Here is a 27,452-nt window from a genome sequence, read left to right on the forward strand (position 1 = left end):
GACCAACTAGATGAAGGGGTGTAGCAACTCATAATGTAATAACGGCTCATAATGTAATAACGGCTCATAATGTAATAACTTAAATGTAATAAAAGTTCATAATGTAATAACGGCTCATAATGTAATAACAGCTCATAATGTAATAAAAGTTCATAATGTAATAATCGGCTCATAATGTAATAAAATCACGAGTGCATAACGTAATAACGGCTTTGCGCATAATGTAATAATGTAATAACTTATTACATTATAAGCCTTACTGGCGCCCCTCATAATGTAATAACAGCTCATAATGTAATAATGGCTCATATTCTGAGAAAAGTGTTGCATTATCATCATTTTTGAGGGAGTGGCAGCCTAGTGGTTACAGAGGAGGGCTGAAGTCTGGAGGACCCAGGTTCAAGCCCCTGGATTGCAACCTAAAGTCAACCACCTTGGGCCCCTGAGCAAGGCCCTTAACCCTTACTGCTCCCCGGGCGCCGTGCCATTGCATGGCAGACCACTGCTACTAGTTCAACTAAAAAATGGGTTAAATGCAGAGAAAGAATTTCCCCATTGTGGGACTACTCAGGGAATCTTTCATTTATACCTCAGCCATTCCTGCAGGGGTGGAAGGAAATGCTTTCACATCTGTGTGTGTGTGTCTGTCAGCAGGATCACACAATTTCTGCGACACGTGGTGGCGCATTGGCCAACTTAGATGCCATATAACTCCGCCCCCAATACGCAGCGGGCCATATTAACAGGAAGAGAAGCCTAATTGTTTAACGCATCATCCCCTATAGGTCAAGTCCATGGTATAAAGGTCACAATATAGCACACACTGACAACAAGAATGGACTTATGGGCAGAAGTCTGTGTTTGACTATGATTTGTACATAGGTGGCGCTAAAGTAACCAACTCAAAAGCTGGCAGGACAAGAGGGTGGATTAGGGAAGAAGGAGGGCTGTAGTTCATGTAGTTTACTATTGCTACAATAAAATGCAGGACGCAATAACTTCTACAATCAAAACACATTTAAGATTGGTCTTTTCAAATAAGGAAGTGAACACTATTTCCTTCCATACAACCTGATGAGGTCCTTCCAGGCAAAATGTTACTGCCAATTTAAAGCTAGGGTCTACGATATTCAGGTTTTTTTTTTTAAAAGGCACCTTCTCCCCACACACACCCTCCCCCCTGTACTCTGGCTCTCATGATGCTCCCACCTCCGACACACCCCCTCCGGTACGGGAGCCAGCCGTACTTTCAAATTCAGAAATGGGAGGCAGGAAGTAGGGTGAGGACTGTCCAATCACTGACATTCAGGCAGATTGACCAATTTGGCCCGAACGGCACCTATTGGACCCTATTGGACCCTATTGGACCCTTGTTCTTTCTTTTACAGGAATGTGAAATTCTCCTCTTAGTACTTTGACAATGACATCATATGTGTCATCATCCATCACTGGATTTCCATGGCCTTGAACGTTACTAACCCAAAGGGCCAGTGTGAGCAGGACCAAAATTGTTATGTCCAGTCTCATTGTTCCTTTTCTGTGAATGAAACAAAATTAATTGATTCCTTTTTTTTTATTTTTAGAATCACTAGATTAATGTAAATATTGATTTATTTTCAACAAATAGGATATCTGCTTATATTTTAGCGTGTTATGCACCTATACAGTATGATACAGGTCCTTGATGAACCTCTACCTGTTGCTGGTTGATACAGCCACAGATGACCAATTAAAAACGTAGACCAGAGGAAACTTGCTTGATGATAAGGTGTTTGCTCAGTGGAAAACACTATAAAGAATTAAATCAACGTTCATTTTTTGTGTGGTTTACTGGGGACTGTGGTAGATTAGCTACTTTTCTTTTTTTCTCCACAGGGCTTGTACAAAGTACATGAGACTTCAGCTGCCAGCTAAAACATAAGGTGGATGGCTTGGTTTAACAAAGATATTAATTGAACTTTGGAGTTCACAAATAGCACTGCTTACCTGCAACAATCAGACAGTGGAAGTTAGCATGGCATTGGGAAAGGCCCAAAATAACTAACATGGGTCCCACCTAGTGGCTCAACTTTGTACATCTTACGTAATAAAATGTGAGAATGCAATTACTATTAAGTAATACTTGGTTTCACTAATTTAGTTTACTAATGCGCTGAAACCCATGCTGTTTGCTTTATTTGCACCTTTAAGAGGTAATAATTATGATAATGCAGCTGTCTTCGCACAATATGAGCCATTATTACATTATGAGCTGTTATTACATTATGAGGGGCGCCAGTAAGGCTCATAATGTAATAAGTTATTACATTATTACATTATGCGCAAAGCCGTTATTACGTTATGAGCTCATGATTTTATGACATTATGAGCCGATTATTACATTATGAACTTTTATTACATGTAAGTTATTACATTATGAGCAGTTATTACATTATGAGTTGCTACAAGGGGCGTCTAGCGCGTAGGTAACGCTTTTGACTGAGAAAAGTAATGCCCAGGATGGAGACGCACATTTTGATGTATAACACACCTGGGTGCACGTTACGGTTCGGGCCGTATTAACGGCCGAAGGAATGGCATAAATTACACGATTAAGTCAAAATGGCCGACTTCCTGTTCGGTTTCGGCCATGGCACCAAAAGACTTTTCTTTAAGTTGCGACGTGATACAGGTGTGTACCGATTTTCGTGCATGTACGTCAAACCGTATCGTGGGACTTGAGGCACAAAGTTTTCCGGGGGGCGCGGTTGAGCCATTTTGCCACGCCCATTAATGCAAACCATTAAATATAAAATTTTTCGCCAGGCCTGGCTTGCGTGCAAAATTTAGTGACTTTTGGGGCACGTTTAGGGGGGAAAAAGGCCCTCATTTCGTCGGAAGAAGAAAAAAAATAAGGAAAAGGAAAACTCCTACAGATACAATAGGGCAGTCGTCTCCAATAATATCTGGCCCGCCAGATGACACTGAAAATCTGATAAATTATTATTTTTTTTTTTTTTTATTTACTATCACAAAAACGACGATTTCATAGAGAATTCAAAGCCTTTATTTAGAAAAGATAAAATAAAATAAAAGTAGAATCTTCATGATTCCGGACGCACACAATTCTGTATAGTTCCCTGTCACCTGTAGCATAGGGGGACCTTAATTAGAGGTGCACAAAAATATTCAGGAGTGACGTAGGCACAGACTTCCGGCAAAACTCCTGAAGCTGTTCAAAATGGTAAGACGTATCTTCGTTTTATGCAAGCTAGCTTGCTTTAAAGTGATTTGTTGTGCTTTAAACTGTGAAAAATACAACTGATAACTTACCTTGAGTTTTGCTGTTGGTCTTTTAAATGGTAAAACGTCCATTATATGTGTAAAAATACGTCTGAAAATCCGCCTCATTTGCATATCCTCTCACTCCTTCAGGAGACAGAGAGCTGCTGCTCCGTGCACGTGCTGACTGTCCCCTGTGCTGCTGTCCATAGGTGCGTCATGGCTTTTTCATGTGTTTAATGTCGTTCTGTGTAGTTTAAAGAAGGACTGCATTTGTGAGTAGCTTGGCAGAAAATAATATTATTATCACCAAGTTAGTAATAAGCGGTTTCATGACGCAGCCACAGAGTAGCGCTAAAGCCGTAATAACACACTAATAACAGTCTGTAGCAAATTCAAGTTACTTTATTTAAACTAATAACTTTCTTAAATTACTTTTTTGTACAAGATATAATGGTATAATAATACTAGTAGCCATTAGATAAGGGGAAAAAAGTTTTGTTTAGTAGAAAAAAAACATGTTTGGCCTGATTGATGTGATGTTCTGGCCCACCATTCAGTTGCTCCGAAAAAATTTGGCCCGAGGCCAAACTTACTTGACCCCTGCAATAGGGCCTTCGCACTGTAAGTGCTCGGGCCCTAATTATAATTGAAATTATAATTAGCTAAGATGTCTGGGTCAAGAGAAGGTTTTTTTAAGTAAAGGTTTAATTACTGCAACTTTGAAAACCTGTGGTACACATCATAAGTTTAGGGATAAGCTGATCTGGTCCAGTATTGTCGTGCCAATAAGAGAAAGAACGTTTTTGAATAGTCGAGTTGGGATGGGGTCTAATATGCTCGTGGTTGATTTAGCTATTGACGAGTGAGGTCAGCTCAGGGAGGTCTACAGGATCGAAACAGACTAGAGTCAAGTCAGAGCCCCCTCATGGGATGTCCCCTGACACTGAAGGTAGGTCGTAGCAGTTCTGTTTGGGATTGAACAGACTCGTGCTAATTTTCTTTGGTTCATTCTCTTGATAATTCTAAGCAGAACTCTTTTTGCAGCACTCTTGATTACCTGGAGGCATTTCAGGGGAATTCATAAGAAAAAAAACAATCTAAAAGTAACAAATTAAAAAATACCATAGATTTTTTCTACTGTTTCTGCAACGTGTAATTTCAAGCTTCTTCGATCGATTGTTTTTTGATCAGTGGCATTCAATGCAGCATTAAGACGTTTAAAATCAGAAGAAGATTGGATGTAGGTATGGAACATGTTTTCACTAGTGGTTTGTTTAAGTTTTTTATTTGTTTTTTTTTGTTTTACATAAAAGATAAATTACAGGAACTTTGAATCCCAAAGGTACATATCCTGCTAACAAAAATAGATACATCTGATCCAATAATCAATTTAAAGTAAAGGGAAAAACTACTTGAATGGGTTGTGCTGAGGTCCAAAATATAAGCTTGCAACTGAAATAAAGCTACTGTTATTGTTAATTCAAATAATAAAGCAAAACTTAAATAGCTTCCTTTCTTTGTATTATAAATGTAATATAATAATAATAATAATAATAATAATTATTATTATTATTATTATTATTATTATTATTATTATTATTATTACTATTATTATTATTAGTAGTAGTAGTAGTAGTAGTAGTAGTAGTCATAGAGGTAGCAGCACAAATCTCTTGAGATTTAAAATACCTTTTTCAAGAGTGCTCTGGCCAAGACAGAGCAGCTAGGAGCAACAATTATCAATTGCAAAGGAGACTGTAGTTGATATTGATGGGTAGTCCTTAAGACATTAGTGTTGTCATGCTCAGTGACGCACACACCAGGAGTGACCCATATTAATACCGTAGGCTTCAGTTAATTTTCCATCTAGTACAGTAAAGTGACTCAACTGAGACCCACTTTCGCACAGCCAGCTCTGTAAATGTCACCCGTACGGCCCACTCATTCATTTCCTACAAAACAAATTCCCACAAAAGACTCAGTATAAGTGTGTTTAAAAGGCAAAAGCGGCCAGAAAGAACGGTCTTATCCATATATCATTTTTCCCATGAGGTAGAAGTGCTCTTTTAATTTTCTTCTCTGAAAGGTCAGTCAAAATGTTCTCCATCTCCATCTTAATTGATTCTTTAAATGTAGCTCTGCCTGTGCATTGTAAGCCAAGGAATAAAACTGCTTTGGTGTTTGCCTACCTTTACGTGGACCTACAATAGAGGCTAGTTTATGCATTTCTTTGGTGTATAAAACGTAGACACAAGTTTTTGTAAATGGAAAGAAGATTGTCTTTTTGCCCAAATAGTTAAGGTGAACTTGTTTCTTGTTAATTCACTGGTAGAGGGATACGTTTGGACAAAGTCCCGGGTATTTTTCTCCTATATAAAGGCTCTGTTAAGGGCATTTTACTAGACTAATAAAATGTAGAAACCATTTTTAATATCATACATGTATATTTGAAATAACAAACATGCGTCTTCACCTTGAGGCAGTTAAGCAAATAACACATTACATTTTTTTACTCAACTTTGTGAATGGTTTACAGTAGCTAATCTTTCTTTAATGTGTCATTTGATTGGTTTCAACTTAAAACTGTGAGGGAGGTATGTGTTAATTGATTGAAGTTGTGTTCACTGTTTTTCACGAGTTTTTGGACATTAGCACAAGTGAGTTTATTTTATCCATGTGAAAATATCTGTTTCAATTTACTGGAAATTATTGTTTGATTATATTAAGGAATTGTCATATATCTGTCACAGTGGACATCAAAATAAGAATCTCAAGAAAGTGATGATGGAAGAGAAAACAATAAAACGACCAACCTTGGACAGTGGAAAAAGTGACTTAACCTATACAGGCGGACCAGGGGCCTCATATACAAAGAGTGCGTGGATTTCAACGTGAATCCGTGCGTGGAATTCTTGCATACGCAAAAAAAAAAGTTCTCAAAAAGATTCTCAAACCTGTGCGTACACCCAAATCCATGCACGTTTCTTTGAACATCACAATCAACGTGGATTTGAGCGCACATACAGGAGCACAACTGTCTCCTGTCTCCTCCCTCAAGTAGATATATTTGAATATGATAATGAAGATAAATATCCATTGAAAATCGCTCATCTTAACAAGGAACTTGCAAAAACAAGTAAATTAAAGCTGCAAGCAGCGATGAACGGGCCCTCGCACCCTTGTGCACGTTCAGGCGTGCTGCAGTGGAAGCTTGTATGACTTGCATGTAGATTCTTCAGGCCTGGACATTTAGCAGATGACACCACCCACGACACTCTATATCAAACCATTCAAAAGTTATGGCAGAAAGTAGGAACTATCAGATATCGACCAATCAGAAGAAGGGGCGGGGCTAATTCATGCCATTGAAGGTCAAGTACTCAAAACCGAGTCAGATGACACCACCCACTAGTCTTTATGTCAAACTATTGAAAAGTTATGGCAGAAAATAGGAACTATCAAATATCGACCAATCAGAAGAAGGGGTGGGGCTAATTCACACCAATTATGGTCGAGGACTCAAAACCATGTCCAATGACACCACCCACGACTCTTTATGTCAAACCATTCAAAAGTTATTGAGGAAGGGGGAGATCCCCTTTTGGTGTCTATCGTCGCCATGGTAACGCTTTTGACTGAGAAAAGTAATGCCCATCATTGCAGGATCGAGATGCATTTTGATGTATAACACACCTGGGTGCACGTTACGGTTCAGACCGCATTAACGGCCGAAGAAATGGCATAAATTGCACCAAAATTACACGATTAATTCAAAATGGCCGGTGTCGCCGAAGTAACGGTGCTAAAACCGACAGGAATCCTCACAGACGTTCAAGACAACAGCATCAACGCTGACTCGCCCAATGGTGACGGTGATGAGACGGAGCCGGGACCATTGGACTCCCCCAGCTGTTCTATTCTGACACGGAAAAAGTACTTACAGTACTTTTCTTCTTGTTTTTTTGTAGCATTTTGTAGCATTTCCTGTAGCGCAGCTCCATCAGGTAGATACGTAACTCAACCCCAGCCACTATAGTGTGGTATTTTACCGTCTATTATGTGAGCCTTATATATGAAGAGGGTTTTAAAATATGCCATTTATTGAAGGTGCGCCTTATAATACGATGCAATATGATGTGGAAAATACAGTAGTTAAATGTGTTAACTAACTTTGTTTGCCCAGACACAAAACAGCCTCTCACATGGATCTTTGTAGTTGAAGAAAAAGGTGGTTTGGTCTGGCCTGCCAGCGTTCCTTGGTGAACAGCTGGATGGTTACGCTCCGCAGGTGATCCTGCAAAGAGCGTCTCTCTCTCTCCTACTCTCGTTATCTCAGTGTGGATGAGGGGATGCAGCATGGGCACAGCAGCTGGGCTTCATTCAGCTCCAGGTCGGTCCAAAGGCGTTCATGTCGGGGCATGCAAAGGTTGCTCATTCGGTTCATTTGGGGCTTGGAACGTTTGCGGGTTACTTGTTGCTGCGCTGCAGACTATGGTTGCCTTTTCAAGGCAACCAGACACTTCTTCAGGCACGATAATGGGGAAGGCCAGCCCATAGCTAGTAGCTCTTCATGCTAAAATAGGTTATGTACTATTTTTATTACCATTGGCTTGCTCTTTCCAGAGTTATGCTCTTTCAGTAATGTCAGTGTTTTCCTGCCATCATTAGTAGCATCGTGTTTTATTAGTGACAGGCTTTATTTTATTGTTTGAAATTTTTTTTACAAAGGCTCCAGATTCTACAAGGTGGAAGTTTTCATATATACAGAAAGTAATGCAATTGCTTAAATAACGTATATATTTCGATTTTCCTTATCTCTCTTCACACATAAAGACAATTCTATGGCCTTACACTTTATTAGTCCCACTATATAATAAAGCTCTTGCTATGAATCATGTGTTCATGACATATGTCTAACAAGGAGTCCTGATCAGAAATACAGGTAACAAAGGACCAGTTGTTCACATAAGGCACTTGTAACAACATATGATACAGATAAATTTGTTCACGAAAAAGTCATATCTTTTCGGAAGGATAAAACCAAATAATAGTAATTTTTCTATCAAGATCTATCAGTCGTGTCACTTTAGTGTAGCAGTAAGCATTATTGTTAGTATCTTTAGCTAGCTGAGCCATAGTTAACCGACGGCTTATTTAAAATGGTTTGCATTAGCAAATAGCCTAGGAATGTTGTTTGGCACAGTTAGTGCTTATCTTCAGATACGTTCAAGAAAAAGATGTGGTGCCAGAACACTCATTACTTTGATTCTCTTTTCGAGTCTGTTGCAATCTCAAATGTGGTTCTGCCAGTATCTGGCGCAGGTCACAGCTGTTGGGGTGGTTCCGCCAGTTCCCGGGGGCTGCACTGGGGTGGGGGGGGTTGGGGTCCTAACAGTCCAGTACTGTAGGTGGGACATTTTCTGTACTGCTCCACAGCTGCATGTGTCTTCTGTCTGGTAGGTAGCCCCATGCTTTCATGAGTGCTTTGCATCTCCCCTGCTCCACTCGTAGTCTGTTGGTCTGAGGGTCTTCCAGGTTGGTCATGGGAGGGCGTGCGAGGCATTCAGTCGGGGTGATTCCTCCCTCCATCCAGTCATGGGCTCATGTGTTGAGCTGGTTCCATTTATCTTTCCAGATGTCCTTGCTGTTTCTTTGGTTGTCTGGAGAGGTGGGACTGTCCGCTCTGCTTGCCATTCTGTTAGCAATCGGCTAGCCTGTTGTCTTTATCCTAGTTTTAGCATTATGCGTTGCATTATTTCTTCCAAAAAAATATACTTCTCGTATATATTTTTCCAAGAACACAAACTCTTGCTCATCTACAAGCTGGTCTGTTCTTAAAAGTTTTGTGTAATATACCATGCTGAACTTCTAAACAGAGCACACCCCTCATGCCCAGTCATAACTTTCGTGGACATAAAATTATATTACAACCTTAAACAATACAAAGAGTGATGGTGCCATCTAGTAACATTTAACATGGCCAAAATCCAAACCATGATGTCATTTTTGCTTCATTATTTGCTCTTCTGGGTCACTAGATATTTTTGATACCAGAAGACAACAGTCATGCACACCTTAACAGTGTGAACAATCACCCAGCCTACAAATCATGCATAGTTTATTTTACCAGCTTCCTGATGCAAAGTGCTGATAATGTCTGACAGGACTAATGTAAATACAGTGAAACCTTTGTCCTAATGATGTTTGTTGTGCCATACTCTTCTCTGGTCACTTGTGTGGTGCTTTCCACCCAGTAGTAAATATTGGATGTCCATCCAAATACAGGCTGTACAGTATTACAGGAAAATAAGTCAACACCACTATCAAGTCTAAACCCACATCCAATAACCTTAACATGCTGTTAGTAAAACAGTGTCATTTAAACAGCTTTTTGGGATATGTCCTACTTCCTGAAGTAGTCTTTCTCCAGTGTGAAAAGACAAAATGCTGAAAATGCCTGGTAGTGATATGTCTTCACATATTTTTATGAAATGTGTGCTTTCAGAGCACAAAGCATATTCATTACACCTGCTTCTGCTGTAGCTGCCAGTGGTGTCCTTGCAACAAATGAAAATGTGTGATTTTTCACATGATGAGAAAGAAAGATTACCATGCACAACTAACAGTTGTAGTTTTACTTCTTAGTGAACCCCCCCCCCCCCCAATGGGTACAGGAATACCAATTGTAACAGTCGTATTTGTGGAGTAACCTCTTTATGAAACACTTAAGTTGTCCGCTCTTAGGGCCCGATTTACTAAAGGTTTGCATGTGTTAAAACCTGTGCAAACTTGACAGCACCCGCAAACCAAAGTGCGAGCTGATCTACTAACAGCGTGCAAAGAGGACTGCGTCTCTGAAATGCGCAAAATTGCACACGCAATTCAGTTAGTACTTTTGCCCTGATGAATAATCAATATGGGGCGTACCCCCGCAGAAATCCTAAATACTGGGAGGGGAAGATGCAAATTGGTCCATTTACCACGCGCAATGAGATTTACCAAGCCTGAAAGTAATTGCGCGTATTGTGATTGCGTCTGTATTTAATACGTTCGAAAGGAAGGTGCTAATCTGCTGCTGCTGTTATTGTGCAAGGAGGCGACATCCAAAATCAAAGAATACGCGGAGAGAGAGTCTTTATTCTGCTGCATGCTATTTTAAAAATGGTTGCACAAGTTTTATTAAAGGCCACTTTTTCTTTAGTTCTCCGCCTTATATCTTGCCACCTTCTCTTATTGTGCCCCCCTCCACTCGCCCACAAGCACGCCAAGCCTTTGTACCAAAACTTTGTATTTTATTGATTACTTATCTTATTGAACGTGAAATCATCCTTCGTAAATTACATTTAATTAAAACCTGTGCTTATTAATCACAAAACACAGGTTAAACATCATGACCAAATCCGCTCCGACCCGCTGTGTCAGTCAGCGCAGAGACTGCAGCTTCGCCTGAATTATGGTTCTGCGTTAAATCGACGGCCATATGATGGTCCCGTCTGTCACACATTTACTTTCAGTGTTTGCTATATAATATATAATATTTGCAATATACTGTGGACATCTGAATAAAAACTTAACTCATAAATAGATGAATCAAAGCGCTCTCCAGCTCTGTGTCTGATTGTCTTTTTCTCCTCAGATCATGCCGAGCACCGCCGGGTCACGTAAACCCGACCAATTCAATATTAAAATCAAATTCAGTCCTGTGGCCCGTTTTTCTATTTCGTATTTTTGATCTGTGCCTAAAATTGAAATATGAAAAACCAGACGTTTTTCAGTTTTTTGTGTTACCAACTGCATTTATTCTATCGCAGCTGCGTTCATGAATGTGTTTATTTGCCTCTTCCACTAATATCTCTAACTCCAACTCGTCAAATTTCATTTTGCGCTTGTGACTTGTGACTGTGCTTTCCATCCACACTCTCCATGGCGCAGAGTTTGCGCTCGCAAACCTTAAGACGCGCAACACCTCATTTAAATACTGCTGTTTGCACCTGTTATCAATTGCGCACGCAATCTTAGTTGATCACCCGCAAACCACGCTACAACAGCACGCGCAAACTTTTTCAGTGCACACGCAATTTAGTACTCTTTATTTAGGATATTAGTAAATCGGGCCCTTAGTGTTGTCTTCAGACAACACCCAGAGATTGGAATGCACCCTCATGGATGATGGATGAACGTTTTATGGACAGTTGCTATTTCAACATTCCCAATCTCGTTGTGGCAAACGGGTTGTGTAGCTTCTGTTTTGTTCATGAATGCGAAGACAGCAGCCGTCCAATTATTTATAAGGTTGATTAGTACTATAATAAATAATATATACTGTATATAAGAAATAATAAGCACTGTAGAAGTAGTACTTGTACCAGTGTGTTCGTGAGTTTCTCATCCACACGTTTACTTCACACATCTGCTAAGATAATTTTCATCGCCCCACAGGGTTGTATCTGTTACACAATATTCATATACATGGAGTATTACTGTAGTAATACTATAATGATCACAAGTTAGACATGTACTTCATTTGGTAACCTGGCAGACTTTGGCACAAAGACTGTAGGAGATTTTTTCACAGTGTGCTAAATGGAATTGAATTGAGCCTTCAAGAAATATGGAACGGAAAAAAACATGCTGATTAATTTTAACGCCATTATCATTGATGAAACTTGTAGAAGTCTAAATCACTGTAACCTTGATTTTTTTTATATGGCAAACTGATGAAAATTAAGTGTTTAACTTTCATACTTTCAGTGCATTTAACAGCAGCCAAACTCCACCTTTGCTCCTGACCTTCCAAGCAAAGTTTGCATTTTAGTGGTGTGCCACACAGCAGATGCTGTTTCAGTTATCAAGATAGTTATTAATGACTGTCGAATGACAACCAAAGCAATGTTATAATCTCCTACATCATCCAATGGTGTCATGTAAACTTGTTTGTTGTTCTAATCTGCTACTGCTACTACCGCTGCGACTACCGCTACTACTAAATATTTAATCACTTTTCCAACTGTTGCTCTGCTCACTGCCCCCTATCGGTCACCGCCAGTACGACGCGCTCTCCTCGCGTACTACGCAACATCGTTGCGGTTGGTGGTGCACGCGAATGGACGTGAACTGACGCTAAAGTTGTGTTTTGATGCTTCAACCTATTCTAAAACTATAGAAATACTTACAAACCTGAGTATCTGTTTGCACCCAAGCCCAGCAATAGCTTCTATTCTTAGGCCGGTCATGTGGAAACATTTTCAGGGGTGTGAACTCTTATAAGAAGAAAAGCATTTTTGCATAATGCTTGTGAAGTTTGTATTGGGTACACTGACTCTTACCACAGGAAGCCCCTGGCATACAAATTTATGTTAGGTTAATTATTGATCCTAAACTGTCCACAGGAATTACTCTGAGTGTGTGTGGTTATTTGTCTGTATGTAGCCCTGCAATGGATCTGTGACCTGTCCAGGGTGTACCCCTGAGACCACATGAAGAGAGCTGGAATAGGCTCCAGCAGATCCCTGTGACCTTAAATAGAAAGAACAAGGTATAACCATTGAATGAAATGAATGAAAGTGGAAAGCCTAAGAACTGAAGTGTTAATTCCATTGTTCTACTGCCACTCAGACTAATTTACAGATCAGACAGTAATCATTTAATCTGTTTTCAAAATTAAAATTAAAAACCATAGCATATATGGTAAAAAATAAGATTCCCCCAGAAACAATAGCATTGAGGCTATGATAGGATTTAGTTCTGCTCCTTGTGACGCATCATTTCATCATGAGCATTTCACAAGCAGAGTCTCATCAATATGATGTGATGTGATAGTTGTTACATAAATCTGTAAACACACTAACATGTGTACACATGTGGCAGCCAAATGCACAAGTAGTGAATCTATATACAATTAGGAGTTTTTATTTTAGGGGATTTATGTAGATGCCTTGTCTGAGTTTTTGCCTGGTTTACTTGCACTTAGTAACTAGCTCTGTATTTTGTAAATAAAGGTGCATTAATGTGCATTTTAATACAGCAAATTCTTAAGCTGCTTCTGGGAGGAGTACCTTATGGAGTCAAAACCTGTGCAGTGGCGGGGGGGGGGTCTGAGTCTGAGTCTGAGGCCAAGGAAGGCTGGAGTGACAGGAGGGTGAAGGAGTGGAGTAGGTTGGCTGGCAGTCCAACCAGATCGCAGCACAATGGGTAGAGGAAAAAAAAGGTAATTCTTACTGGCGATGAATGACTGAAGAACCGGAATTTAAATAGGCAGAGGGATCTGAAGAGGAGAGTGGCTGCAGCTGTGCTGGACCTGGCTGGAAGCCCCCTCCCAAATCACCCACAACTCATGTCACCTGCAGCGAAGAGCACGCAGTGCACGAGCTGTGGGGGTGGGGTAGACCGTTTGTTGTGGAGGCACAGCATTAGAGGGATTGAGTGGAGGTGACACCTTAACAGGACCCGCCCCCTCGAGCGGGAGACTCCTGGCGACCTGCCGGGGGCGTCCAGTCGGGCCTGGTAGAATTCCCGGAGGAGAATAGGAGTCTGGAACCGGGGAATCCAGCTCCGCTCTTCTGGTCCATACCCCAACCACCATCCAACAACTGGAGAGGGGGCGGTGATGGGTCTGGGGGCAACAGATCACTGGTGACAAACCGGGAGATGTGGAACACCGGGTGGATACGGGGAGGGAATGAGGACCAGCTGGACGGCAGCAGGGTTGATGACCTGATCAATGGTGTAGGGGCCGATGAACATTGATGCAAGCTTCCGGGGCGGGGGGGTGTTGAGAGGGAGGCCATGTCCACAGAGGTCCACACCCTATGACAACAATGGGGGTACTAATGCCTCAGCCTCCTGAGCTGGCAGTAGGGGAGGCAGGTACCCCAGGGAGCACTCAAAGGGTGACCCGCTGGTGGAGTCATTGACCATGGTGTTCAGGGAGTACTTGACCCAGGGTAAGTCCTTGCTCCAGGATGACGGATGATGGGAGGACATGCACCAGAGTGCTGATTCCAGGCTCTGGTTGGCCCTCTCATCCTGCGCATTAGTCTGAGGATGGGACCTTGAGGAGAGGCTGACAGTGGCCCCAATCCCTGAGCAGAAGACCTGCCACACCTTGGAGGTGAACTGGGGACCACGGTCAGAAACAACATCCTGGGGGATCCCATACAGGCGGAAGACATGGGTGGTGAGAAGGTCTGCCGTCTCCGCAGCAGTCGGTAGCTTTGCCAGGGCCACCAATCGCACGGACTTAGAAAACCGGTCCACAATGGTGAGGATGACAGTGTTGCCCTGGGATAGGGGGAGACCAGTAACAAAATCCACGGAGACATGGGACCATGGCCGGCTGGGCACAGGGAGAGACTGTAGCAGGTCAGGTGTCAGGAGAAGTCAAATTGCCCAAGGAACAAGGCCGAGCGTGCCTTCCGCGAGTTCAGCCACCTGGCCCACCTGAGGTACGTCAGGTTCTTGTGATCTGACGAGATGCTCGGCACCCTCCAGCCAATGACGCCCCTCTTGGAATGCCTCCATGATCGCCAGCAGCTCCCGGTTACCGTTGCCATAATTAGCCTCAGCGGGGTTGTTACGGCGAGAGTAGAGGGCACAGGGGTGCATCCTCTTGTCTGCCGACTGCAGTGACAGGACCACCAATTCCAGTGTCCTAGACAGCCCCCTCGATGATGAAGGGCTTGGGAGGATCCAGGTTGACCAGGACTGGTGCCGAGGTGAAGCGCCTCTTCAAGACAGCGAAAGCAGCTCTGGCTGCAGGTGTCCAGTGGAAGGGGTGCAGAGAGGATGTAAGGACAGTAAGAGCTGGGCAGCCACCCGACTGTAGTCCCGAATTAACCAGAATGATTGGTTCTGAAGTATTGAAAATTACAGCAGTAGATTGAAGAATGATGTGATTCAGTGGTTGGATGAAAAGGAACATATTCCCAATCCTGTTGAAAATAATTTGGTTGCAGCAACAGAGGATGTGTGTCACTTTCAAATGGATGATGCCTCATATATGGACCCACATATGGGCTATGCTCAGGCTAAAATGCTACTTCAGGAACATTTTGAAGATGAACAAAGGGTTGCAGCTGCTTATCTGGATAAGGCATTGTCATGGGTCCAGATTAAATCAGAGGACGTTAAGGCGCTCCGAGACTACAGCTAATTTCTCAGAGGATGTTTGAATGCAATGAACGAAGTGCAGTACATGTTTGAAATGGATATGCCTGCTAATATGTTGACCATAATAAAGAAACTGCCTTATAAGCTAAGGGATCGATGGAGGACGACTGCTTGTGAAATACAAGAGAGGCGTAACCAAAGGGCTACATTCAATGATATTCTTCATTTCATTGAAGGGCAAGCAAGGATTCTAACAGATCCAGTATTCGGGGACATTCAAGATGCATCCCCGGCATTAAACAGAGGCATGAATCGAACCATGAACATCTTAAAACCTAGACCAAGGCCAAAAGGAAGTAGTTTTGCCACAACTGTGAGAACAATAACACTGGAACAAAAGGAACAAAAGGAAGGAGACCAGACATGATCTCATCAGTCTGTTTTGTGAGGGTGAACACACTTTGGAGTTTTGTCCTCATGGGAGAAAAGGACTGAGAAGATCACCTTTTTAAGGGAAAGGGGAGTGTGCTTTGGCTGTTTGTGTATAGGACACATCAGCAAGGACTGTCGAAAGCGTCTCATGCAAAATGTGCAGTTTGAAACACCCCACAATGCTTCACATCCACTCAAAAGAAAATGATCCAGTGACAGAGGGAGAACCAGGCGCTGCATTGGGCTGTGCTCTGGTATCCAGTGGGCTTACTGGGGCTGGTTGTCGTGATTGCAAGCTTCCTATAGTGCCAGTGCAGATTAAATCCAAAAAAGTAACCATACAGTGGTGACTTATGCCTTCTTGGATCAGGGTGGCACGGCTGTTTTCTGCACAGTGAACCTCATGAACAAGCTCAACCTCTCAGGAAAAAGGACATGAATTCTTTTAAGGACAATGGGTCAAGAGAAGGTTGTTAACAGCTACGTGATCACAGGACTGGAGGTGGCTGGCTTAGACGGGGAGGCATACTGTGATTTGCCCAACACCTATACCCAGGAGTGTATGCCAGTGCTGTTACCTGTTACCTATCCACTTCGTGCCTTGTGGCACATAAGGCCTCAACAGAGCTCCTCCACTTCTGACGGTCGGCTGCTGCAGTCCTCACTTCCAGCCATGATTTCCATCCTCCTTCCCTTTTCTCCTTCTCGACGGTGCGTCTCAAGGTGGTCTTTGGTCTTCCTTGTCTTCTCTTCCCTTCTGGTGCCCAAGTCATTGCTATGTTGCAGTCATTGTTGTGGTCCTGCCGCAGTATGTGCCCAATCATCTTCCATCTTCACAACTTCACCTCATTGCTGAGTGGTCTCATATCAGCTCTTTCCAGCAGTTGTATATATTACTGATGTGATCGTGCCAACTTATTTGGAGTATTCTTCATAGGCATCTATTGTGAAATACGTCGACAACCTTGTTGTCTTCTTTGTTCATTTTCCAGGTCTCACATCCGTATAGTAATACTGGTACTACTAGTGTCTTGTATAACTTCAGCTTTGTTCTTCTGGTGATGCTGTTAGAGCTCCAGGTCTTCCCAAGTCTGACAAATGCTCATCTCGCTTTTGACAGTCTATTCTTTAGGCCAGTGCATAAGGGAAATATTCCATGTCAAAGGGATCTTCAGAGGTGGCCTCACTTGGGAGATGTTCACTTACCTGAGACTGACTCCGAAGTCGAGCTGTTGATTGGAACAAATGTACCAAAGGCACTGGAACCACTGCATGTCATTCGTAGTGTGGACGATGGACCCTATGCTATGCCATTAAGACTATTCTGGGTTGGACTGTTAATGGACCACTGGGAGGAGACAGTGGTGACGGAACTGATGTTGTGACCGTTAACATAATCTCAGTTCTGAACTTAGAGGAGCTTTGGCAGCAGCAGTTCAGAACAGATTTCCCAGAATGCGGCTATGATTAACAACCTGGCCAGTCAAGAGAAGATCAAAGGTTCATGGAGTTGGTCCAGGATTCTGCCAGACTTGTAGATGGCCATTACGAGGTTGCATTTGCCTCTGAGGAAAAGTTGTGTGAACATGCCGAACAACAAGAAGGTCGCAGACCAACGTGCCCTAAACCTAAACAGGAGGTTCAAAAGAGACTCATCATTTCAACAACAGTACACAGATTTTATGAATGACATGGTCGCCAAGGGATACGCAGAGCAAGTACCTTCAGGTGAGCTGGCACGTAGTGATGGGAGACTATGGTATATCCCACACCATGGTGTTTACCACCCTCAGAAAGAAAAAATCTGTGTGGTTTTTGACTGTGCAGCCACTTTCCAGTCAATATCTTTCAATGCTCAACTGCTACAAGGGCCAGATCTCACTAGCTCACTGATTGGCGTCCTGGCCAGATTCAGGAAGGAACCGGTGGTGATAATGGCAGACATAGAGTCTATGTTTCTCCAAGTAAGGGTACCAAAGAAAGATGCTGACCTGCTGAGGTTTCTCTGGTGGCCCAATGGTGATTTCACCCAAGACTTGCTGGACTTCAGAATGTTGGGACATCTTTTCGGTGCAACTTCTTCACAAAGTTGTGCTAAATTTGCACTGAGGAAATGTGCTGAGGACAATGAAGAGCAGTTCTCTCGAAAGACCATTGAGAAGCTTCTGCACTTCTTCTATGTGGACGACTGTCTGGTGTTGATAGCCAGTGAGGAGGAAGCGGTGGTGCTGTACCATGACCTGGTCTCTATATGTGCAAAAGGAGGCTTTAAGCTGAAAAAAATAGATGAGCAACAGGCGTGCAGTGATGGCAGCAATTGCAGAATACCAAAGAGCAAAGGGCATAAAGGATTTTGATCTGGACCACAACGTATTACCTGTGGAGAGAGTGCTTGGGGTGCAATGGTGCATTCATTCTGATGCCTTCAAGTTTAAGATCCTGGTGCAGGACAGGCCTTTGACAAGAAGGGGGATCCTCTCTGTCATCAGTTTGATATATGATCCCCTAGGAATCCTGAGTGCCGTTGTCCTCTCTGCTAAGATCATCTTGCAGGAGCTCTGCAGGCAGCAACTCGGCTGGGATGACCATATACCACCATCAGCTGCACAGGAATGGACAAAGTGGTTAAAGGATCTCCATCAGCTATAGCACTTCCAGGTTGCTCGGTGCCTAAAGCCCCCAGATTTCAGAGAAGTCACTGCGGCGCAATTGCACCACTTTACAGACGCAAGTGAAAATGGTTATGGTGCAGTGACTTACCTACTTCTGCAGAATGCACATTCACAGGTGCACAGCAGCTTTGTCATGGGAAAGTCCAGGGTGTCTCCTTTGAAGTCAGTTTCAATACCTCGCATGGAGCTTACAGCTGCTACCATGGCAAGTTGTTTGGACACCTTTTGGAAAAGGGAGTTGCATATGTCATTAACAAAGTCAATGTTTTGGACTGACAGCACCTCTGTACTAAAATACATAAAGAACGAGACTTCAAGGTTCCGTACCCTTGTTGCCACCAGGCTCTCAGAAATACTTAAAGGGGATCTATTATGAAAAATAATTTTTTTCTTGTTTTAACATATATAAAGTGGTCTCCCCTCACCCTGCCAACACAGAGAAGGAAGAAAGCAACCGAATTCTGCAGGGTCTGTTCACCCCTCCTTCCAGTGTCATGTGACTTTTACATGCCCACAACTACGGGGACGACATCGACAGTCTCACCAGCTGTGTCACGGACTACATCAACTTTTGTGTAGAATCCACCATACCCACCAAGAAAGTTAAAGTGTTTGAAAACAGCAAACCTTGGATCACCCCTGAAATTAAAAGCCTGCTCAGGGACAAAAGGAGGGTCTTCAAATCAGGAGACAGGGACCTGCTGAAGACGGTGCAGAGGGACCTGAGGAAGAAGATCAGGGAGGGAAAGAGCAGCTACAGGAGGAGGATGGAAGACCAGCTGCAGCGGGACGACATCAGCGGGGTCTGGAGGAGCCTGAACACCATCTCAGGACGTAGCAACTCCAGACCCGCGCTGGACAGGGACCAGGAGTGGGTGGATGACCTGAACCGGTTCTTCAACCGGTTTGAACAACCAGACACCCCTCCCACCACCCACCCAGCCCTGCTGCAACTTCCCCCGACTGGAGCCTCTTCTGCTCCAAGGTCTCTCACCTCAACCCCCCTCCCTGCTACTCCCCCTCCACAACCCCCCAGCCCACTCTCAACTCCACCGAACCTACCAACCCCCCCCCCCTGCAACCCCGCCCAGCCCACTCACCACCTCACCACCCCCCCGCCCAGCCCACTCACCACCACCCCGCCCAGCCCACCCATCACCCCCCCACCCAGCGTGGTGCTCTCCACAGCCCAGGTGGAGAGAGGACTGGCCAGGCTCAAGGCGAGGAAAGCAACGGGTCCGGATGGCGTCACCTCCAGGCTGCTCAGATCCTGCTCCAGGCAACTGTGCAGGATCGTGGAGCACATATTCAACATGAGCCTGAGGCTGCACAAGGTACCACAGCTGTGGAAGACGTCCTGCGTGGTACCGGTGCCCAAGTCGTCTCGACCCAGCGACTTCAGCCACTACCGGCCGGTGGCCCTAACATCCCACCTGGCGAAGACTCTGGAGAGGCTGGTCCTCCACCACCTGCGCCCCCTGGTGAGCTCCACCGCCGACCCCCTGCAGTTCGCCTACCGGCCGAGCATCGGAGTTGAGGACGCCGTCATCTTCCTGATGCAGAGGTCCCTGGCCCACCTGGAGCGGGCTGGAAGCACTGTGAGGATCATGTTTTATGATTTCTCCAGTGCCTTCAACACCATCCAGCCAGAACTGCTGGGGGACAAACTACACCATGCTGGAGTCTGCCAACGGCTGACATCATGGGTCCTGGACTTCCTCACCAACAGACCACAGTTTGTGATGACAGGAGGCCGTGTGTCTGACACGGTGGTCTGCAGCACTGGAGCTCCACAGGGGACCGTCCTGGCCCCCCTCCTCTTCACCGTCTACACAGCTGACTTCACCCACCACACACCAACCTGCCACCTCCAGAAGTTCTCGGATGACTCCGCCATCGTCGGTCTCATCAACAACGGAGACGAGACGGAGTACCGAGAACTGAACAACAGATTCGTGGACTGGTGCCAGCGGAACCGCCTCCAGATTAACTCTGGAAAAACGAAGGAGCTGGTGGCGGACTTCCGCCGGCGCAAAGTCCCCCCCTCGCCGGTGAACATCCAGGGAACGGACATAGAGATTGTGGACTCTTATAAGTACCTGGGTGTTCACCTCAACAATAAACTGGACTGGACTGTTAACACTCAGGCTCTCTACAAAAAGGGCCAAAGCCGACTCCACCTGCTGCGCAGACTGAGGTCCTTCGGAGTGAGGGACGGCCTCCTGAGGACCTTTTATGACTCTGTGGTGGCGTCGGCCGTCTTCTATGGTGTGGTTTGCTGGAGCAGCAGCATCACTGCAGCAGAGAGGAAGAGACTGGACAGGGTGGTGAGGAAAGCCGGCTCTGTCCTGGGCTGCAGTCTGGACCGGGTGGAGGTGGTGGGGGAGAGGAGGATGGTGGCTAAACTGTCCTCCATCATGGACAATGTCTCCCACCCCCTTCATGAGACTGTCAGAGCCCTGGAGAGCTCCATCAGTGACCGGCTTCGTCACCCACGATGCACCACCGAGAGGCATCGCAGGTCCTTCCTCCCTGCTGCCATCAGACTATATAACCACGCCTCTCAGTAGCCAACAGACAATAATATGTGCAATAACTTGAGATGTGCAATATCTGCCAATCTACCTCACACTCCACCTGCTTTTCTGCACTGTTAACTGTATATACATAAAAGTGATTTTTATACATATCCTGTTTATACATATTTTATACGTATCTTTTGTATTTTTTATATATTTTTTATTGTCTTTTACCCCTCCCCTATATGTGTGTACTGCAACAAATAAGTTTCCCCACTGAGGGAGAAAATAAAGGATATTCTATTCTATTCTATTCTAACTCCGCCGGCCAGGGCGTCCGCCATTGTTTGGAAGCGGTGGCTGTTTCCACAACGAGGGACAGTTAAAATTAGGTTTTGCATCGACATTTACCCTCATAAAAGGATCAGTACCAACAGAACGGACCCGGCAACTGCACACGAGGCAGCGGTAAGTGATGTTATTTTTTTATGTTATTTATATTTGTTTACAAGTATGATCTTTGCATGGGCTAAGTATTTAGCTCCGGAGCACCGGAGCTACTCACCGGACTAGACCGGACCGGTGAGTAGTATCCAGGAGGCGCTGGATGACGAGTCGAAAATGCTGGATGTGCTCCTCAGCATTCCTGGAGAACACCAGGATGTCATCCAGGTAGAGGACCACAAAGATACATGTCCAACATGTCCATGAGAACATCATTCATTAGAGCCTGGAACACTGAGGAGGCGTTGGTGAGGCCGAAGGTCATGACCAGGTATTAGTAGTGGCCACATGGGGTCTTCAATGCCGTGTTCTACTCATCCCCTTTACGAATCCAGACCAGGTGGTACGCGTTCCAGATGTCTAACTTATCTTCTTCTTCTTTTTGGCCCCAAATGAGAGGTCTATGTGGGCCAAATATATGGCACCCATGAGGGTCAAGGGTGGACTTAAGTTAGTTAGTTTTAGTTAGTTAGTTTTTATTTGGTCCATTAGTAAATCAAAACATGCACCACAGTAAAGCTGGATATATAAATAAATGAACCAAAAAAGGTGTAGACTGAAGCCGTAGCTTATATGATGCGTACCCCTTTTTACAATACATCACAACAAATCAAAATAAAAAGTATTACACGGATCAATTACAACAAAAACATGTGATATAGAGGATCTACAGGAGACGCTGCTCTTGGTCATAGTTTATATTTATCAATTGCCCTAAGTTTAAACATTTTTTTGAATTTGCAGGGAGAACTACACATTTTTAGCTCATTACAGAGACTATTCCACAAGTTTACCCCTTTAACAGAAACACATCTACTTCTAAAGTTTGTCCTTACCTTTATTTTTTAAACATACAAGTTCCCCTGAGTTCATACCGACTTTCTCTGGGTGAAAACATTTCCTGAATGCAGTAAGGAAGTAGGTTGTTGTGTGCCTTATACATTATAATAGAAGTCCTTAGCTCAACTAGATCTACAAATTTTAAGGTATTTAGTTTAATGAAGAGTGGGTTCGTTGGGTCGCAGTATTTTGAATTATTTACAACTCTTATGGCTCTCTTTTGTAATTTAATTATTGGATCAATGTTTGTTATGTAAGTATTTCCCCATACCTCCACACAGTAAGTAATATATGGAACAATGAGTGAACAGTACAGTATGTAAGTGGATTTCTGATTTAAAAGTTATTTTGTCTTGTATAGGATTGCAATGGTTTTGGACAATTTAGATTTAATATTGTTTATAGCCTATGTGTTTTCCAATCAAGTTTATCATCAATTATCACGCCCAAGAATTTATTTTCACATACTCAATTCAATTTCGACATCATTCATTTTGAGCTTAAAGGAGCTTGAGGCCGGATTGTGGCAAGATTTATGAAAAAAATCTGTATACATTTTAAGTTTTCTAGTAATAATGTCAGATGAAGCGTTCCAAACCCAAAAGAATGAGCCCTCTAGTGTATCTCTCCTTTGCCTTGAACAGGCTGTGTGCTGCAAAATGTGCTGCAATTCGGTCCCGAATTTCCCACGCTGGGCTGCGGATGTGACGTCACATGACGCTGCATGTGCGTTCTCCCCGTTCTCCCGTGCCGGCTTAACTGTTGGCTGCAGTACCCCCAACGGCCGTCGTGGCGAAGGGTGGCGCTAGAGAGTCTCATTTCTTAAAAGGAGCCTCAAGCTCCTTTAACTTTACAATTTACTTTTCGGTTACCAAAGATTATAAATTTTGTTTTACTTAAATTCAGTGATAATTTATTGATATCAAACCAACTTTTAAGAACTTGCAACTCTTTTTCCACTGCACTCAAAAGCTGTTCCAATTGTTTACCAGAGCAATATATACTGGTATCGTCGGCAAACAAGTGTAAAGATTTGTAAAGATTTTTTTTTTTTTTTTTTTTTTTTTTAATTTGTAAAGATGGTGGCCTCGAGGAGGGGGCTCAAGGTTGGAACTCATTAAGGGGAGAGGGTATGTGTTCCTGATGGTGATGACGTTGATCCCACAGAAGTCAATGCGAGGCCTGAGAGACCCATCCTTCTTCTTTACAAAGAAATACCCTGCTGCCACCAGGGAGTGTGAAGGGCGGATGAGTCTCCCGGCCAGGCAGTCGGAGATGTAAGTGTCCATGGCTGCCTTCTCAGTGGGAACAAGGTTGTAGAGGTTCGCTGCCAGGGCGGAAGTCAATGGCACAGTCATAGGGACAGTGAGGAGGCAAGGTGCAGGCATTGCTGAAAGCCTCTCCAAGGTCATGGTAGACTTCCGGCACCAAGGCGAGATCACGGGCAGAGGGGGCAGTTTGGGAGGTGAAAAGGGGACGGGTGCAGCACGGAGACACCATGCGTAAAAGGCCGTGCTCCAGCTCAGGATGCGTGCCTCATCATAGCTGACGTGGGGGATGTGGAGTTCAAGCCAAGGTTGCCCCAGGATGAGAGGGGACTGGGGGACTTTAGGATGTAAAATCGAACCTCCTCCATATGGTTCCCAGACATGGTCATGGTGAGCGGACAAGAGCGATGGGCCCCAGATTATGTCCATCCGGTGCTGACACAGTGAGTGGGGACTCCAGGGCGACAAGGGGAATTGACGCTGAGCCCACCAGTTGAGCATCCAGAAAGTTGTCATCTTCCCCTGAGTAGATGACGGCCTCCAACCGGGCCAAGAGAGGGTGAATTAAAACTTGGCTGGGTTGGTGGTTGGTGGGGAATGAGTAACACGGCTCACCCGGAATCACCCATCGGGTGAGCCTACTCTTTTTGGCAGTACTGGGCAGGTGTCACATAGGTGCCCCTTCCTCCCAGAGTAGAGGCACAAGCCCTGAGCTTTTCTCCGTTCCTTCTCAGCCACAGTGAGGCGGACCCGGCCTAGTTGCATGGGTTCCTCAGCAGGGGAAAGAGTGGTGCTTGGCTCCGCTGCAGAAAGGGAATTAGCTCTGCTTAGTTGTATGCCATAGAAATACATTAACTATGGTATACATCTAAGCATTGTAATTAATTCATACATCATGGCTGCCTTTGCTGGAAGGGCCCTTTGTAATTTCCTTTGGTTAACAAATGCATGTGATGTTTGAGTTTCTGTCTGACTTCTCAGACTTTTATTTCATGGACATTTATCAATACAGATAATTGTTTATAAAGGAGTGACTTTGAAGAGGATGTAAGAATTTTTTTGTTTGTTTGTTTGTCAGTGTATGAGTGCATAGTATGAATTTAGATATCTCAAGTGACTAGTAAATTAAAAAAAAAACAAGATAATGACAACACTGTGATGTCTCGAGACGTTGGGAGCTTTTCCGCTGGTTAGTTGGAGGTGTGGGTGCAAGGTAAGAAGACCAAGACAGGGTTTGCGTTCTTCAAGTTAAATTGTATTCAGTGTTTACAAAAACAGGTCAACACAGACTTTTCTTCAGCAAAGGTAAAACAAAAAGCAGGTGTCCACAAAAGTACACATCTTCCGTCGGCTGACTTCTTTCTCTACTCCCCAAACTCTCTGCTCTCCTGCTGTCTGCACTCACAGCAATCAGCTCATCTCCTGCAGCTGAGCAGCAGTGCCCTGCCTGCCCTGCTGCCTATGGGTTGTGTAGTCTTTGCCACGGCTGCTATGATGAGTTGTAGTTCTTGTTGTAGCCACCGGGAGGGAATATATCTCCCCTCTATGACCCTACCTCTCAGGACATCACATTTCCCCCTCCCCAGGCTTCAGGACATCGGGCAGGTGGAAGAGGCCCACAGGACGTCGCTCCTAGACAGGGCATCAGCATTTCCATGTTTTCACCCTGCCATGTGAACAACAGAAAAGTTAAAGTCTTGCGGGCTGATAAACCACCTTGTTACTCGACTGTTTGTTTCCTTATTTCGGGACATCCATGCAGAGGCGCAGGGTCTGTGAGCAGTGTGAACTTGCGCCCGATGAGGTAATAGCGGAGGGTTTCGAGGGCCTACTTAACTGCTAGACATTCCTTCTCCAGTGTCGGGTACCTTTTCTCATAGGGCAATAATTTTCTGCTACAGTAGATGAAAGGGGTGCTCCTCATCCTCCTGTACCTGTGAGATTATTGCCCCAAGACCCACCTCCAAGGCATCTGCCTGCACGACAAACTCCTTGGTGAAGTCCAGGACTGCCACTACTAGGTGGGAGCATAAGGCCCTCTTCAGACCAGTAAAGGCCTCTTCGGCCGCTTGAGTCCACTTCAACCTCCTGGGCTGTCTCTTAGTTGTCAAATCTGTTAGTGGGGCAATACGCTCTGAAACGTTAGGAACAAAGCATCTTTAATAGTTTGCCAGGCCCACAAAAGACTTAACCTGACTCTTTGACACTGGGCGTGGAAATCCTGGATGGCCCTCTGTTTAGCCTCCTGAGGTTTGACGAGACCACAGCCTATTGTGTATCCAAGATACTTGGTTTCCCTGAAGGCTAACCTGCACTTGCTGGGATTGGCTGTGAGCCCAGCTGCACAAAGAGCATTCAGTACCTTCTGGGCACTTCTCTTACTGCAAACATCAGGTAGGGGAGGAGCTGGTCCCAGTTGCACCCATCTCGTTCCATGGTGCTTCGTAGCATGGTTTTAAGGGTTTTGTTAAACCTTTCTACCATCCCATCCGTTTGTGTGTGGTATACTGACGTTCTGAGGTGCTTGACCTTTAAGAGGAAGCACAGGCCCTTGGTGACCTGAGACATGAAGGGGGTCCCCTGATCAGTTAACATTTCTTTTGGAATTCCAACTCCACTGCACAGGAGGAACAGCTCATTGGAAATGTGGTAAGCTGTGGCCTTCCTGAGGGATATCGCCTCGGGTAGTATAGTCCACTAAGACTAGTATATGCTGATGGCCCTGGGCACTTCTGGCAGGGGACCTACAATATCTAACCCAATCCTTTCAAAGGTGACCTCTATGATTGTGAGTGGGATCAGGGGGATTTCTAAATGCGGGCCGGGGTGCCGTGAGCTGGCATTCAGGGCAGCTTCTGCAATAGTTTTCCACTTCTTTGTGTTCTTTGCCGGGCCAAAAGAACCGCTATAAGATTTGGTATTTAGTTTTTTCCATTCTAAGGTGTGCTCCAAGCGGTTGTGTATGGGACAGTTGTAACACTGTGGGGCGGAAAGGTTTGGGCACTAACAACTGCTCTGTTACCTCATCATGCACTTTTTTCATCTGGTACAATAACCCATTTTTCACAGCAAAATGAGGGTAGCTTAAATCTGATCCTGGCCCTTGGTGTACACCCTCTATTATTCTAACATTTCAGAGAGCATTTATCAATGTAGGATCCTTAAGTTGAGCCGTACCATACTGGCCTGAAAGTGGGGGTGGCTGGTCTGCTGCCTGGCTGGTCCCCTCGCATGATGATGCCTGTAGCTTCCTTGGGGCTCCTCCCTCTCCCCTTCAGAGGCAGGCCCAGCATCACCATAGGATTCTGCACCACCGAGAAGAGCATTCCCTGGAGCAGAGGTATGTGTTAAACCAGTCCTGGACACCTTAGGTCCGCTGCCCTTAGGTTTAGTCTTACCTCTAGGCTGTAAGGTCTCTCTAAACCGTCTCTCTTGAATTTCCCTCCAAAGTCTATGGAACAGCAAGCAATCTCGTCCTATTATCAGTGAGACTGGCAGGGCATCCAGAACTGCTGCTTTGATTTCACACCTTCCTTGTGTTATGAGCAGCTTCACCTTAGTAGTAGGATACTGACGAGTGTTCCCATGGACGTGACTCTTACCGGGCCAAGTTTGCTTCATCTATTAACGACCTGTGAACTAGTGTGCATACACTCACTGAGTCCAGCAACGCTTCCACATCTTAGTTATTCAGCTTCACCAGACACATAAAGGCTTGGTGATCAGTACCCCCCATCAAGGAAGCATAGAGGTGTGTAGGCTGGCTGCCAGAGGACTTCGTGGTGGGTATTGATTCATCTGCTTTGTCAGAGGACCATGAAATATGACCCAGTTCCCCACATCTG

Source organism: Cololabis saira, chromosome 4 (genome assembly GCF_033807715.1).
Source record: "Cololabis saira isolate AMF1-May2022 chromosome 4, fColSai1.1, whole genome shotgun sequence".
In the NCBI taxonomy this organism is placed as follows: domain Eukaryota; kingdom Metazoa; phylum Chordata; class Actinopteri; order Beloniformes; family Belonidae; genus Cololabis; species Cololabis saira.